The 16,435-nt window shown below is 39.8% G+C and overlaps 1 protein-coding gene across 3 annotated transcripts in view; it reads left to right on the forward strand.

The window, feature by feature from the left end:
• SEPTIN9 (septin 9) overlaps positions 1 to 16,435 on the forward strand; it is a 238,326-nt gene that overhangs the window by 152,495 nt on the left and 69,396 nt on the right. The window lies entirely within an intron of this gene.

The following is a 16,435-nucleotide window of genomic DNA, read 5'->3' on the forward strand; positions in this document are numbered from 1 at the left end:
GCTGACTGCTGATGGAGCCCTAGGGGTATAGCTGTGGCAAGAAACAGCTGCTACCAACAATGTTTTATTGCCCTAATATACTTTTGGATGAAAAAGAGAGGTTCTACATTTCACTCACAACATTTACATTGGGATTGTCTCAAAGAAACCAGAATGCCATAGAACAAGTACTAACCTTGCTGATGTAATATTTAGTATTTAATTGTGGAAGCAGCATAAGCAGGAGGATTCTTGTAGCTACTGATGACATCTCCTAGCCAAGCAGGCTTAGCTCCTGGCCTTCATTCCCTTATTCTTCTTCCCTATCCCCCCACCTCCCATCCCAGTGACTTTTCTGTTGATCGAAGGCAGATTGGTTCTTAGGTTTTTCAAAGCTCCAGCCTAAGATGGATCATTGTTATAAGGCCCTGACATTGGAATCCTCTTTCTACTCTCTGAAATATTATTCACAGATGTACAAAACACTTGAAACTCATTGTGTGTCCTGACTCTTCAGATTTATCCTTTTGTCCGTTTTGTCTTCCTTTATTTGCTTTGCTTTATTTTTTAAAGAGATTGTGATGTGAAGGACAAGATTTCTGATTGGGGGAGAGTTTTCAAACTCAGGAGCTCAAGTTCTCTTCATAGTGAAACTCCATATTATAGAAAGGGATGTGGAACATAATAACCATAAGGGCTGTATTACCTGGTGGGCAGCTTCCAGATGCCACATGTTACAAGTGAGTGAGCAAAGCCACAATCCCCCCCTTACCGGATGTGTTCCGATGCTGTCCTGATCATTCCAGGATTGTTTTCAGTTTGAAAGAGCCCTTCACTTCAGCTGAAACATTTCAAGAATAGTAGGAACAAAATTGGAACACTTCTAGTAAGGCAGGACACCATTTTAATAGTTGTTTCACATTTGAAACATTCTGTATGCTTTTACAAGAATACACACTCAGGGAGGCTTTTCTCAATTGTATTTAAAGTGTCTTTTGTGGTGGATACATTATGAGGGATGAAGTCTCCAACTATTCCCCCCTTTCCCCTATTGACTTGAAAACAAGGGAACTCATTTTGTCCAACCAACCGTTGAAGTCAATAATGATTCTCATAGTACTTTTCCCCCTGCCCCCACTTCAGGGTGGAATATAGGCTAGTTGTTTCTTACAAATACTGATCATTTAAAAGATCAATTCTGTGTTTTAGGACCGGGGAATGATCTTCCTCTTCTCAGTTACAGACAATTTACTAAAATGTGTTATCAGTTTCAGTAAATATTGGGTCTGAGAGCAAATAATAGCATATTCTCTGCACTGAGCATTAGTTTAAATGAATTTTAAACTAATCTTGAATTTTGAAGCTTTTTATGTTCCTAGACTGTCTAATTGCACAGGCTAATGACTCCATAATGATCTCATATAACAGAGCTTTATCGAAAGAAGCCAGCAGGAACAGTTTTGCTTATAAATTGTTTATAATAATCTTGAGTTGTAGATAATCCAGTGAACAAAAACTTACAGGCTATCATAACTATCAGAAGAATTTACTTGATTTCCAGACTTGGGACAGCCACACTACCCTTAGCTTGTATATGTGTATGCCATGTTTTGAAAATGGCAACATCATTTCTGCCTCTCCAGCATAGGTAGACCAGACAGGAAACATGACCAGATAAGCTAATTTTACTTTATTGTAAAGCTTTATTAACAGAATCTCACAAGTCTGAAAGTACAATTCTCCCCCCATCACCTTTACAGCCTGAAAAACGGGGGACGGTCCCTTCTGAGCCTCTTGCCCCACCCACAATTGAGCTGCAGACTATGCCCTCTCTTATCTGACCATTCCCCAAGCAGCATCTCTTCACCCCGTCTCCCAAGGTCTTTCCCACATACCATTACATCATCAGTGTGAGTATAACTATCCTAACTCAAGTAGGGACATATGTCAGATCCTATTCCCAATGTGAGGATTTGGGAAGGACAAAATCTTTTTTCTTAATTAAAACTTTTGAACAAGAAGATAAAAACTAACACAAACTAATATAAAGTAAGGAAAAGAAGAAAAAAGAAAAAACTGCAAGAAAAGAAAAAAGTTGAAGAAAAATAGAAAAGAACTTTAGAGAGAGAGGTTAACATATATTTGTACTTATAACTGCTGTGAAGAATATCAGAAGCTACTTCTTTATATCTTTTTTCTTTCTTTTCTTCAACTTTTTTTCTTTTCAGAAAGAACAAAATCTTGTACAGAAGGTCCCAGTGAAATCTATCAAATGCTTTATGTAGCAGCTTTCTTTTTTCTTTTTTCCTATTATAGCTATATGTCCTATAAAGTGACAGGCACAATCTGTCCTGGTTTCTAAGCCTATTTGTATAGCACGTCACTTTTTCTACAGGATTTCTTTAAAGTATGCAACCAACTTTATGGCATATTTTTGCCCCATAAATTACAGTGTTGTGGTCCTTTCCAAATTCTCAGAGCACCTTAACAGCAGCCTTACCTGTCACATTGAACAATAATTGAACAGAAGATTGCCACCTTGACAGACACTTTTTTTCTCAGATGTGAATATATATTGGTTCAACATCTGCCTGTAGAAAAAATTCAGTTGAACATTAACGATGGATGAATTTAACATTGCAGCTTAAGTAGCCTGTGCTGAGGTTTAATGCATACATGACATGACCAGAGATGATAAAGCCTACAAAACTGGCTTGGGCAGGTCTCTCAATACTATACTTAAGCAGTTCAGCTAAAAAAATCCTTTGCAACATCATTGCCACAGAAAATTCTAGTTGTTGTTGCTCTGTCCCCAGGGTGATTTCTAGATTTGATTTGATTTGATTTGACAGTGGTGGTAGCAAGGAATTGCTTCCTCAGCTTAGCAAGCTCCCAGGGTCTAAAGTGACATGGAATTCAAGGAAATAGCATTCGTACTATAATGATTACTTTGGCTTCTTCCAGCAGATATTTGACAAGAGCAAAGACAATTTATGACCTCAGCAAATGCAGGTACTCACTGGCTCTTTAACATGCTTCCAGTTGCCTGCTACTTTGTTTTTATTAATTTTTAATAGAATCACACTAATAAAATACCATGGGGTTCTATTGCCTTTATGGTGAATGTGCTCAGAAAAGAATTGGGATGGAGCAGAGTTGCTACCTAGTCCATAGTTGGTGATCAAGATCATGGAGGCCAAAGAATGATCTGCTGATTGGGACACTAGAATATCATGCAGCTATGTGGTTGAAAGGGTTCAGCAGCATATTGCTCTATTTTGCCTTCTCTTTTTGTCTATTGTGTAATGACAGGCAAAACATTATGTTAGTGTTAATATGCAGTTTCTATTTATTGTGAGTCATTAATTGGTTGGCTTCACACATCACACTAAAGCATATTATGGTTTGATTAAATCTAACCTAGATGATACGCAAAGCCAGTTGTGTGAATCAGTCCATTGTACCTTTCAGGTTCTTCAGTAAAACATGGCTTGAAAAGTCTTGTCTTGGCATTACATGAAAACTTAGTCTATTCATTTTGTTCTGCAGCAGTTGCTTGTTACAGAGCCTGTGATATGAAATTATACATTTATCAATAACTGGAATTGGGAATATACCCTCCAAGGGATTGAGCCCATTTACTTTCATTGATTCCCTGAAACATCCAATCATGAGAAGATCTTTATCAGTTTATGAAGATGTACCTACAGTAGTAATTCTCACCTCTGTTAGATGAATTAATTTCTCAGCATGACCATTCTTTAAGCGTCTATCTTCCCTATTGTTCTCTATCAGAGAAACTCTGATTTAAGGAACCATAGATACTACTGGGGCTCTTTGATCAAATAATCAGTAAAATTAAATCCCAAGAAGATAGTTTACATTGTAGGAGGAGAGCCATGTTAGTCTACGCTAGCCATAAATCAGAAGGAATGTGGTAGCTCCTTTCCTAACAGTTTTTATTAAAATGTATGTGAGCTGCAATACTGAAGCCTCTTAATAAAATTTGTTAATTGGAAGATATGCTATTAGAGTCCTCCTGGTTTTTAACAAGATAGTTTATTTGCCAGAATCAATCTGCAATGCATAGCTGCAAGAAATTGTCATGTATGTTCTAAGATGTACTTTGTCATATCATAGAAGCAACACTGAGTTGCTACTTGAATTGACAGTTGACCACCCACCCACAAGTTTTCTTTAATACACAAATAAGCATGTAGAATTTTCTTGAAGAAAAGTATGGAAAGGGTTTCCTGATTGAAAATTTGAAAGTTTGAAAATTCTCCAACATGTGGTACTTCCCAAACAGCCATCTTTACTAAAGGATTCTTGAATAGTTTTCTCTCACCCATTATTGGGATCGGTCTGCCCTTGCAATTCATTTCTCTTGCATTAAGCCCACATGCTCCACTAAACAGTCCACAAGCAATATTTCTTCCATGCTTTGTGTTATACTAACATCGTATCTGGAAATAAAATAGAGATACTTGCTGAAATGCTGCAGCCTGGCAGCAGTTGCAACAGATCTGGCTTCTTGATTGTAGTTGGCTTTTCTGACATTGTCATAATAGACAAAGCAGAGAGATTAACGTTCTCTCTCTCTCTCTCTCTCTCTCTCCCTCTCCCTCTCCCTCTCCCTCTCCCTCTCCCTCTCTCTCTGCATGAGTGTTTTTTCCCCTGTTTTATTTTATCAGATGGAACAAAACACTATACAGGCTAAAATGTTACAACTATGATGTGTGGTGGTATGGTCTGTAAAGATGTTTTAATAATAGTAATAAGGAATACTAAATCATGTTTATTAATTTATTCTGTTTATATCCCTCTTTTCCACCAGAAAGGGATTATGTGTTGCTTCTCATTCATTTGATCCTTCCTCCAATGTGACACTCACAAAAACCATATGAGGTTAAGCTGAGATAGCAAGTACTCCAAAATCATTAAAAGGCAATTTGAATCTGGGACTCCCCATTCATAATCCAGCTACTATATCCTTCTGACTAGTATACCACACAGGCTCTGCTCACTAACTCTTTTCTTCTGATACATTTTAATTATATAATAAGTATATCCATTTACAATTATAACATAATACCTGTGCTTTCCTTTTCCCATTTTGGGAGATTTCTCCAAGCTGCTCTGATTTGGACATGCACGGACATATCAAAGTATGTCCAAATGTCTTTCTTGATCTTTTGACATTCCTCTTCCTAACATCTCCCATTTGGTATTGTTCACTCCCTTAAAGCACTAATATCAGGAGCCAAAAAAATTGGCTGAAAGAGATGCAACAGGTGTGAACTGGAATCAAAGCATCTACCTGGCTATTTCCTTTGTGAAGCATGATCTTCTGCCAGCAGAGGGAAAGATCTTAAAGTGGAATTGCACTAAAGGAAGTCCAGGAAAGAGGACTTTCTTATCCTGGAGATAGAAAGAAAAAGAGATAGTTTGATCAAATGGTTGTTTTTGAAGGTTGGGAATGAAATATGCTGATCAAACTTTCAGGAATATATTTTCCAAGGCTTCATTGGATCTTTTCTTTTGATGCTCACTCGTGATGGCTTAACTGTGGCCAAGAATTTAAAGAGATTTAGAAGAAAATAAACACAACAAGTTTTACCAAAATAAAAACCAGGCAAAAAGCTGTGGATTAACAGTGAGTAATCCTTTCCAACTCCCTGAACAACTCAGCAGTTTATCTGCACCGAGAAACTAAAAGCTGTTTGGGAAATGTTTCCTTAAAACCAGATGACACATTTGGGCTAGATTATGTGTGTGGATATTGTTTTAAGCAGGAAGGAGCTTTCAACTCTGAAATGCTAATACACAGACTGAGTGTGTGTGTGTGGGGAGCAGGGGGAGCAGGGAGAACATGCAGTCCGATTCTGTGCAGGCAAGGCAGGTGCCAAATATGATATAAACTGGGAGAAAAAACTTGCAGTGTTTTCAGTTTGGGAAGAGATGGAATGAGCCAAGGCAGAACTGGTGAGGAGATGAGTTGGTGAGGAAATGTGGTGTGGGTTGGGTTTTTTTGCCTCACTGTTTTGATTTCAGCTGAAGCACACCTGTTCCAATTGCTCTGATCTGTATGCTGTGAGTGAGGTCCCATTTCAAAAAGCATTTGGAAAATGCCCAGACTGAACTGTCAGTTTGGTAGAAGGCCACTCAGGAATTTGAATGGCTACACTGTAAGTAACAGGAGCTGCACAGTAATGGTATCATCCGGAATAATGGAATTAAATCAGTAGTTCATACTTTCTCGGCTAAGAAAGTGCATCTTCATGCAGTTTGGTAGTCCTTTCCAAACTGATCATAGAGGAATGAGGGTGGAAGTGGCAGGAAGGAAGCTTTTGGAGTACAACAAGTTGATCTTCAGTTCTTTTCTAGAAAGCCAAGTTATGAGCAGAGTAACCAAAAAGTTTATCAATGTGTAGAGGTCAAAGTGGGGGTGGTGATTGTAGAACTCTTTCCCTTCCACCCTTCATCTGTGCCATCTTTAACAGTCTAGTGTAGTGTTTCTCAACCTCAGCAACAACTCACTTGTTTCTCAGCAACTCACACTGGCTGGGGAATTCTGGGAATTGAAGTCTGCACGTCTTAAAGTTGCTGAGGTTGAGAAAAAGTGGTCTAGTGACAATAAGGTGCCTGGATATCAAATCCAGGAAGATACTTCACATATCTTTGGGAACTGTGGAATAAAGGATAGAAAAGTTTAAGAATGAGATGCTGATTGGCATAAAGGTGTGAGAACCTGGAAGGGACAATAGGAATTTCAATTGGAACAGCAGGAGATTGTTGGGAAACAGGGCTGATGAAAAAGTCAACTCTTTCTTAACTGAGTGCTCACTGTATACTTAAGGCAGCAGTGATTACTTGATTATTTTGGAATAATTCTCTTGATAAATATAAACAGTATGTTATGTTTGCCCTTATCATCTACTTTGTCTGGTACTCCTAAATGGAATTTGGATAGAATTTTGATGTTGGAAGTATTTGGGATGGGATGGATGTTGCAGAGGACAGGTGGAGATCCCTGGCCTTGGACACCAGGAGGGTTGGAGTGGGGGATGTTGGGGTCTCAGGGGATGGTAGGGCAGATTGGAACATCACAGTGGTGACAGGCATGGGTGGGTATGGTGGAGACAGGGAGCGGGCTGTTCTTGGGGAACCCGGTCCTGATGTCTTGTACTGGTTCTGCATTACAGCTCTCTGTACTCAACCCCTGTGCCTGGTCAGCAGACTGTCAAGAGGCCCTGACCTGCGGTGGCTGCTACTAAATGCCAGGTTGGCCTGTAATAAGGCCTCCATTATTTGTGATTTAATCACAGATCAGAGGGCCAACCTGCCATGAATTACTGAAACATGGCTGGGCCCAGAAGGAGGGGTGTTCCCTTCTCAGAAATGAGTTTTGAGTGTGGCATCAGTGGAGATTTCAGGGCAGGGGCGGTGGTGTGGCAGTTGTCATCCAAGAATCTCTTAAGGCTTTCAGGGGCACTGTTCCACAGGTTGCCAGATGTGAGACCCTGTTCATTAAGTTGAGCTTTCGGGATCAGTTGGGGTTGTTGCTACTGTACCTGCCTCACTGCTGTGTAGCAACCTCCCTGCCTGAGCTGCTTGACTCCATTTCCAGATTGGCGGTGGAGTTTCCCAGATTTATGGTCTTGGGGGACTTCAATCTGCCTTCCCTGGGAGTGAGGTCGGAGGCAGCTCAGGAATTCATGGCTACCATGACAGCCATGGGCCTATCCCAGGTCATCCAGGGCCCAACATGGGACAGTGGTCACACACCTGATCTGGTTTTCCAGTCTGAGCAACAGCACTGTGATCTGGAATTGGGGGAGCTTTTAGTTTCCCCCTTATCATGGTCAGACCATGTCCTGATTACCATGGGAATTTTCGGTGCCACTACCTGCTGCAGGATGTATTAGATTGGTCCATCCTTGGTGACTGATGGACTGGCATGGCCCATCTGGTGGCCTCTTGAAATAAGAGGCCTTGGATCAGATTGCACCTATGCAACCTCTCACCTGTTGGGGGTCCCGTCATTCCTCATGATTTATGGAGAAATTGAGGGAAATGAAACAAGAGAAGAGACATCTAGACCATCGCTGGCCCTCGATGAGGAATGAACTTGACCGAATGTGTGTTAGAGCCACTATAATGGCCTACTTTGTGGCAGTAAGGGAGGCAAAGCGACAATACTTCTATGCCCTTATTGCATCAGCAGGTAACCATCCTGAAGCCTCGTTTCTGGTGACACATGCCCTGTTGGGTAGAGAGGGCTTGGAGATACCCCCCACCCCTTACAGGGCTGTGTGGAAGAATTTGCATAGCATCTGTCAGACAAAGTCACTCAAATGTGTTCTCAGTTGAATGCTGGCTTTTTTGCAGATCCTAGGGAGATGCGCTGGCCAGAGTCTTGCCCTGTTATCTGGGAATGGTTTGAACCTGTTGGGCCTGAGGAAGTGGACAGGGTTCTTATGACTGTGAGCTTGGCCACCTGCTCTCTAGATCCATGCCCCCCAGCTAACTAAAGCTTCCAGGGCGGTGTCGTGTGGGTGGCCTCTAGCAGTGGTGAATACTTCCCTGAGTGAGAGGATTGTTCCTCTGCCCCTAAAGAAGGTGCTGGTCCACCCCATCCTCAAGAAACCATCACTGGAACCCACCATACTGGAAAATTTTCTTCCAGTGTCTAACCTCCCCTTTTTGGGGAAGGTAATCGAGAAGGTGGTTGTGCAGCAGTTTTAGAGGACTCTGGATTAAGTGGATTATCTGGACCCCATTCAGTTGGGATTCAGACCTGGATTGGGATGGAAACAGCATTGGTCGCACCTAGAGTCACTTTATTATGAGATAGGCAGCTATATAAATGTGAGAAAAAGAAAGAAAGAAAGAAAGAAAGAAAGAAAGAAAGAAAGAAAGAAATTTGCCATAATGGAAATGGCCTGAGAATGTGGATGTAAAAATCTATAAACCTGTTCATTCATGAAGTTAATGGGTAAAGTATATTAATGCATTCTAGCTCATAATCTCCCTGGACTCAGATGAATCTTTGGCAAATAGATTTCTGTCTTTTCTGCCATGGTACCCACCCAGCGGAACATAATCCCTCCCTGAGGTGAGATTGGCCCCATCTCTGCTGACCTTCTGGAAGTCCCTTAAAAACTGGTTGTGTCAACAGTCCTGGGGCTCGCAAGGGAATGGTTATCTGATGAGGTGGCTCCATTGTTCATAATCTGACACTGTTTCTTAGCCTTTTCATAATAATACTAATTTTTGTACTTCCTGAATGTTTTTAAAATGGTTATGGTTTGTTGTACGCCGCCCAGAGTCACGTCATGTGAAATGGGCGACCATATAAATATGATTGCTAAATAAGTAAACAAATAAGTGAAGTATCTTAATAATTGGTTTTCATGTAATTACAAACCATTTTTCAAGGATTTCTAACTGTACAAGAATTGGAGTGTTCAAGATTTTTAAATTATTGTTGCTTTGTTTTTGAACTAACATACATTGTCAACACTTACAACTTAAAGATAACTTAGTCTTGCCCTATTTCTCTTGGTGGGTGGCGGTGGTGGTGAGATTATTGACTCAGTTATGCAGTCCCCTTTTATAAGACTTAAATTGCAGCTTGGTGTCCTAGGTGAGGTCCTTGATGGTGTCCTGCTACTCATTCAGTACATTCCTTTGTCATTTACAGAAAACAAGAAAGGGGTGGTTTTGTCACAACACTGTGCTTCACACTGTTTATACAGATCTGGCTCTGCCTCAGCACATTGTCTCACTGTTTTGGCCAGGATATAATAGGGGTAGAGACTGGTAACATGCAAACACCATAAATCAGGGGAAAGGAGTTAAAGCAGTGGATTGAGATTGCATAGAGATTGCGTTGTTTCCAGGAACATCAAATCTCATGGTGATTGGACAAGGTACCTTGACAATTAGCCAGTTTCTAGGTTTCTTTTTCCTTTCATCCTCCTCTAAAACCACACATACAGTCACAATTTATTTCCTAGTGGTGGGATATTGCAACACACCTAGACTTAGTATCTATAAATGGAAGAAATACATTTTCTTGGAATGAACCCAAACTAAACTTTTTGGGACCAATCATTATTGCTTTGTACATAGGTTTTTAATGATAATGATAATATAATAATAAAATAATAATAGTAATAATAATGCAGTGGCAGCAGCTATTTTTGTTTTTTTTCCTTTTTTGATTGGTTCATTTAGTCCCTGGGTCAGCCTTTACCCGACCTTTTGATCCTTGAGGAACCCTTGAAATATTTTTCAGACCTCGGGGAACATTCAGGCTCAAATATGGAGCAGAAGTTATACAATTATTATATTTGTTTCATGTGTAGGCCTGCATATATGCATTAACGGTGTTCTTAAACTGAAAATAAAAAATGAAATTTAATGTTTCATTAATGTGAAGTTGTGCCCAAATTTGAAATAATCTTTTAAATAAATCATGATCTCCCAGGGAACCCCTAGTGACCTCTTGCAGAACCCTAGGGTTCCATGGAACCCTGATTGAGAAACCCTGCCCTGGGTGTTTCTGGAGATGGTAACTCTCCAGAGATGTCCAGGAATTTGATTTCATATAAAACAAATAGGCAAAGAAAGGCCTTAGTGTTTATGTAAGAAAGGTACATGTGTTTTCTGAGCATGTCTTTTCCTTAGGTGTTTGTGTATAAAGGAACTTTTTATTTAAAACAAGCTTTATGGATATTTATGTGAGCTGAGTTTCAACAGTTGTGGAGGAATGTGACTCAATTACTTCACTCCTGTTTAGTTCATTCTTGTAATATTTTAGGGGGAGATGGGCGGTGATAGAAATGTGAATAATAAAAAATAATAAAAATAGATAAGCAAATAGTTCGGCAAGGTTGAAATGCATATATAATCTAATCAATTGGCTCAAATTGTAGTTCCATTATCATCAAACTGCTGCAGTAAATGGAAGAAGAATAAAAACAGTAAAAAAGTTATAAAACAAAATTCAGTGTTTTTAAAGGATTTGGTTTATGCCTAACAGCCATGTCTCAAGAATTATGGTGACTGTATAATACATGTGAACAGTAGACATTTTAAGCAAACTGTCACAGTCTAGAACTAGTACTTCATGCATGCAGGTGTCCAATATTTTATTAGCTTCATAACTAGCTTCAGAAGATCATTTGATCATGTTTCTCCCAGCCTCAAGATGCAGTAATAGGAAATTCTGGAGCAGCTGAAGTTCTTTTCATGAAATCATTAAAGGATAGCAACTCTTCCATAAAAAAAGGTAGTAATTATGGCCTTAATTATCAACAGGGTAGATGTAATCTACCCCAAGCATTGGTGTAGGATGAGGTTTGAGTCAGCACGCTAATAGTTTGGTTGGTCTTTGCTTTCATTCTTGTTTTTACTGCCTAGGATCACAATGTGAGATAGGTGGCTATATAAGTTCTTTAAATAAATAATCAATCAATCTTGGAGGGTCAGTGGCCAGGCCTTTCATAAAATCTCATGCTATGGTGGGTGGGATTCGGAATAGAAAAATGACACTGGGAAAGCACACCACCTACCTCAGTTGGCTTGCAGGAAAGCCTATAGGTATCTGTAAAAAGAAATGGCAAGAAAATGGAAGTGGTCTGATACTGTCTTCTTTTGGGATGATTTTTTTGACTTTGCAATGTACTCTACAAGAGCCAGTTTGGTGTAGTCATTAAGGCACCAGGCTAGAAACCAGGAGACTGTAAATTCTAGTCTTGCCTTAAGCATGAAGCCAGCTGGGTGACCTTGGGCCAATCACTCTAGGCAGCCTGGGAAGAAGGCAAGGGCAAACTGCTTTTGAAAATCTTATCAAGAAAACTGCAGGGAGTAGTCCAGACAGTTGCCAGGAGTCAAGGCTCATTCAAAGCACACACACACTAAATCTAGTCTACAGCCCTGGTGGACTATCCGCGTGCTGGCTGAGTCTTTTCCTGCTTAGCTTTTTGAGATCCACCAAGGATGGCTAGGTGCTTCCACCTAACTAGGTATCTGTACATTTTAGGCTAAATCTAATGTCTCCTTAATCTATACTTCTGTGAACTTCTAGGACAAATAGTAGATATTGAGAGCCAGTTTGGTCTAGTGGTTAAGGTGTTGCGCTAGAAACCAGGAGTCTGTGAGTTCTAGTCCTGCCTTAGGCATGAAAGCCGGCTGGGTGGCCTTGGGCCAGTCGCTCTCTTTCAGTCCAACTCACCTCACAGGGTTGTTGTTGTGGGGGAAATAGGAGGAGGAAGGAGTATTAGGTATGTTTGCCACCTTGAGTTATTTATAAAAATAATAAAGGCGGGATAAAAATTAAATAAATAAATATTCAGTGCATTGTCTTTTTAATATATGTAGTATTGATTTTTTAACTTGCTATTTTCATGGATTGCTAAAAACATATGATATACAGTATAAGGGTATGTTACAACTCATTGCCAAATATATAAGCTTCTGCTTTAAGCATTTTAGTGGCCACCCTACTATATCCACAGTGGATTTAATCTCAGAGACTGAAGGCAGGAAGATATTTTGAGATTGTAAATTTTCATTAACAGAGTTTATTGTTTTTCTTTTTCCTCTTCTACATCATTCTATTTCCATTTGCAAAGAAACATGCTGGTTTCACTAGCTGGCACTTCTATATTTGGTTCATGTTTAATAATAAGGGATGGTTCAATGTTCCTTTGATGTTCACTCAATATCACTAGTTCTTCTTAATGTTAGCAGAGTCTTTTTCATTATTGGCTTCAATTGAAAACAAAAATGCTTATTTAAATGCAGATTTTGCATCTGAATTTAAAGGATTAAATACCAAATCAACAAAGGCAACATTCAACCTGATGGCAACTTTGTTAATCCTACAGTGTTAAGGCTGCCTAAGAATCTTGTTGAACATCCGATGTGCCAAAGGGGTGCAGGCAGCAGTGTCTGCAGGAGGGGTCAAACAAGCTAGTCTGATGAAAATAGTACTGCATCACATTGTCATAACCAGTACTGCATCACGTTTTCATGACCGACCACATTCCTTTTGTGTATGTGCATTATGACATCGCATGCACAAAAGGGGCTGAGCTCGCGGCACACTGCTTTCATTATGTTGATGAAAATGGAAGAAACCTCTTAACGTCTCTGAGCCTTTGTTATCTCAAGTGTGACCTGTTCTTCTCATTAAAGGGTAGGGATAAAATACTCCTATTAGGACAAAGAGAATAATAAAATTGTTATTGCTTGGCAAGCCACTTTTATATTGTTTTCCAATAAAACAACTTGGACATATCTATGTAGCGATGCATAATTTACCTCTATGGCCACTAAGTTTGGCTTTAAAAAAAGATTGAATATATTCATGGAGGACACATCCATCAAGGACTATTAGTCTTGAAGACTGAATGTACCTCTGGGTTGGAGGCAGCATGCATCCAGATACCAGTTGAAGGAGAATAACAGTGGGAAGAGACATATGTCTTCATCTCCTGCTAACATCTGATTGGCCACTGGGAAGATCAGAACGTATTTGGAATATGATTTAGATAGGGGACAGCTAGAAGCTCAGATTTGGGAAGATGGTACCCAGGAGCAGCACTGATGCTGGCAAGGAGATTCAAGATTATATGGCAAAGGTTTTTTTTAAAAGTTAATTAGTAGTCATATTACATATGTAACATGTACACAATGCTACCCAATGCTAAAAATGGATAACTTTTTCCCCTGTGGAATTTTTTGCTGTATAACTTGGTCCTCTAAATTGATAGAGTACAGTTCTCTAGTTCTAGGGGAGTTAATACTTCTTTACTCATCCTAATTCACATATTACATGTTCTTAAGCAAGTCTGGTAGGCAAAATGATCGCCCAGTAATTCTTATCTGTTCTGTTTTACAGCATGTATTTACAAAAAAAAAAAAAACCCCTTCTCACCCCTATGGGTGGTATGTGTCTTTCTCAACCTCAGGGCCTCATCCAGAGGCCTGGGAGCTTGAGGGTTCTGCACAGTATCTTAGCTTTTCCTAGCATTGTACTCAACTGGACAGAGAGCTCTGATGCTGTTCCTGGGATCTGTTGGAGCCGTTTTCCCAGCTTAGGAATCACAAACCTGAGTGCCCCTACCACCACTGGGACCACTTTGGCCTTCACTTTCCACATCCTCTCTAGTTCCTCCTTCAGGCCCTGGTACTTCTCCAGTTTCTCATACTCCTTCTTCCTGATGTTGCTGTCACTTGGCACCGCTACATCTATCACCACCACTGTCTTCTGATCCTTGTCTATTATCATGATGTCTGGTTGATTGGCCTGTCCATCTAGATCTGGAAGTCCCACAGGATCTTAGCCCTGTAATTCTCCAAGACCGTCTGTGGAATCTCCCATCTGGACTTGGGAGGGTCTAACCCATACACTGTGCAGATGTTCCTGTACACAATGCCAGCTACTTCATTGTGCTGTTCAGTCTATGCTGTTCCTGCCTTCATCTTACACCCTGCCAGTATATGTTGGACTGTCTCTGAGGCCTCTGCACCTTGGGTCCTGTCTAGTGTGGTAGACCACTGCTTCTATGGATCGGGTGCTTAGTGCCTGTTCTTGTGCTGCTATGATCAATTCCTCAGTGCTGTCTTTTAGTCCAGCCCTTTCCAGCCACTGGTAGGATTTCCCAATGTCAGCCACCTCTACTATCTGTCAATGGTACTCCCATGCAGGGTCTTGTCTTGCTGTGGCACTTCCTCTGCTTGATCTTCCTCCCATGTCTGCTGCTGTCTCAGGCATTCCCTGAGCAGCTCAACTTTGGGTGCCATCTTACTGATGTACTCCTGGATGCTCTTGGTTTTGTCCAGGACAGTGGCTTTGAAACTCACCAGACCCCTCCCTCCCTCTTTCCAGATGGTGTACAGTCTCTGGGTGTTGGACCTGGGGTGGAACTTTCCATACGTTGTGAGGAGCTTCCAGGTCTTCACATCGGCAACTTCCATGTCCTCCTTTGGCCAGCCCACTATACCGGCAGGGCGTCTGATGACTGCCAGGCATATGTGTTGATTGCATGGATCTTGTTCTTTCCATTGAGCTGGCTCTTTACCTATCCTAATCCTCATATTGCATGTTAAACAAGTTTGGTAGGCAGAATGACCACCCAGTAATTCTTATTTATTCTGTTGTACAGCATGTATATATTCTGTAAATATATACACATGCACACACACAATTTTTCTGAAGAATTTTGATTATAATAGTAACATCTAATTCAAACTAAACTTAAAAGAAAATAGAGAGGAGGAGTAAAATGTGCAAGGAAAAAGGAAAAAGAGAAGAAAGAGAAAAGTAAGAATATAATAAAGAGAATATGTTTGTGTGTGTGTGTGTGTGTGAGAGAGAGAGAGATACTTCCAACCTTCATCACAAGTATAAACAAATTTAGTAACTCTTCACCCTCTCTAAAGTTACAAAAATTTATCTCTTCATCCCATCTCCCATCTCTTATCTGTTAACAAGTCCATAAAACATCTTTTCAGTCCTGGTGTCAGTAGAAACTCCAAAAAGTGTAGCCAGAACAACATACCTTATTTTAACCTTGACAAATAAACCAACTTGATATTCCTTCCTTTTACCTCTAACAGTCTTAAACTTTAGTTCATTCAAATATTGTCATAGGATTTGATTTCTCTTCATTTCTACTTTGTCCCATCGCACAGAGTTCTTTAAGGCTTTAACAAGCCTCATTTGTAAATCAAGTAGGAAAAAATTATCCAGGTCACTCTTTTAGTTTGTCATTTGTATTTCTTTTTTAAATTTTAAAACCTCAACCAATTTTTTTGTAGCTGCAGTGAACATCTTTTTCTAAATCATTTTCTTGTCCTGTCACTTGTAAATCCACTTTTACCATCTCTATCTTGTCAGATGAAATTTGTTCTACATCTGACATTTATTCAATAAGATCGTTTGGACATAGTCCATCCATAGAAGCAGACATCATTACTGACATTGTTGATATTGTCTATTACATTGGCTTCTGTTTTTGGATTCCATTCTTCAAAAGTCTCCTTCAATATTTTTACTGTCATAACCATCTTGCAGGCCTGTATATCTTTCCTCTACCTAAAATCTTTAGTCCCCTCTAGTGTCCAGTTTTTGAAATCATGAAATTATTTCTATTGTGTCTTGTAAAAACCAAAACAGGATCTATTTCCCACGAGAAGCTGTTTTCACTTTATAATTAATTTCAAAATCTTATTGTGCAAGTTTCAATATTCCAATTTTATCTAGACCTTTAGTCCATTTATAACTTTCTAAGATCAAAGTCTTATGTAGCTTTTTGCTGTTTATTTCAGATTCTTTAATTAAGTTTATAATTAAAGTTTTCTTTCATTCAGGATTAAAGGCAGACTCACCCAGCGTATTCAAACTTGTCATTCCAGAGGTCTCTAATAGCTTATAAGT

Source organism: Candoia aspera, chromosome 2 (assembly GCF_035149785.1).
Source record: "Candoia aspera isolate rCanAsp1 chromosome 2, rCanAsp1.hap2, whole genome shotgun sequence".
Taxonomy (NCBI): domain Eukaryota; kingdom Metazoa; phylum Chordata; class Lepidosauria; order Squamata; family Boidae; genus Candoia; species Candoia aspera.